This window comes from Mus caroli, unplaced genomic scaffold (assembly GCF_900094665.2).
Source record: "Mus caroli unplaced genomic scaffold, CAROLI_EIJ_v1.1 scaffold_12848_1, whole genome shotgun sequence".
Lineage (NCBI taxonomy): Eukaryota > Metazoa > Chordata > Mammalia > Rodentia > Muridae > Mus > Mus caroli.
In genome coordinates this window covers 43,920-44,956 of record NW_018391536.1, presented here as the reverse complement: position 1 = coordinate 44,956, position 1,037 = coordinate 43,920, and positions in this window count along the sequence as shown.

Below are 1,037 nucleotides of genomic sequence, written 5' to 3'. Positions count from 1 at the left end.
ACTGAGCCCGATTCTGGGCTGTAGTCTCTATGATTCCCTTAACTTTACCTTTCCACAGGAGTGCTAGGTACTGCAGAAGCTCGACTGTCAGGTTTACAAAGTGCTCTCTGAGTTTCCACCAATGTCTCTGTGGTTGTAGGACTGTCACCCTGAATGGGGAGGCTCCTGGCATTTTGCCCTTCTGCTTGTTGACATCCGCTGAAGGAGGAGTTCTCAGGACACATCAGGTGAATTCTAGCCATAACGTCAGGCTCCAAAGAGTTTTCTAGCTAATGACATCCACTATTGAAGATGTTTCGTTCTTGTCTATTTGCTGGATGCCTGGGTTAGCAGAAGCTTGTCTAAGGTATGTGATCAGTTATTAGACCCAGTTGAGATAGGACTAAGTTTTCCACTGTGTTTTAAAACTTGCTGGTCATTTTGGACATATTAAAATCTGTTCTAATTTTCTCATCAGGAGTCACTGCCTGTGTTGAGGTGGGCTCTGCAGTGAAATAGCTGTTGGGAAGTCACCCAAGCTCCTTAAGTAACCTCACACTGGACTCCTGTTAGCAACCCCAAAGGAAGCTCAGTAGACCCTCAAGTTGAATGTCTACACAGTTGGTACTTCAGTCTGCCATTAAGTTCTATTTGTGGTGTGTGTGTGTGTATGTGTGTGTGTGTGTCTATGTGTTACAAATCTGTTGTTCTTCAGGGACAATTTCCCCCTTTTCTGTCTCAGGGTGCTCAGATGGGAGTTTCGTAATCCTTCCCTTTTCTTATACTTAGCTGCCGGGAGTCATGGCCTCAGCCATGGCCTTGTGGATATTTTCTAGCTTACATAAANAATCCTGAGAGAACATTCGTGGTCATAACAGTAAGAAAGTTTATGGGAAAAGAGGACACTGTAACCGTTGGTTCCAAGACCTTCAGAGAGCCCCCAGTCTCTTCCCCCTGTCCCTTGGAGCCTCATCTTGATTATGCTTATATTGACACTCAAGAATAAAGTTTTCAGAGCTTGATCAGTATGATTGACTTGCTCTCATTCTTCGTGTCTC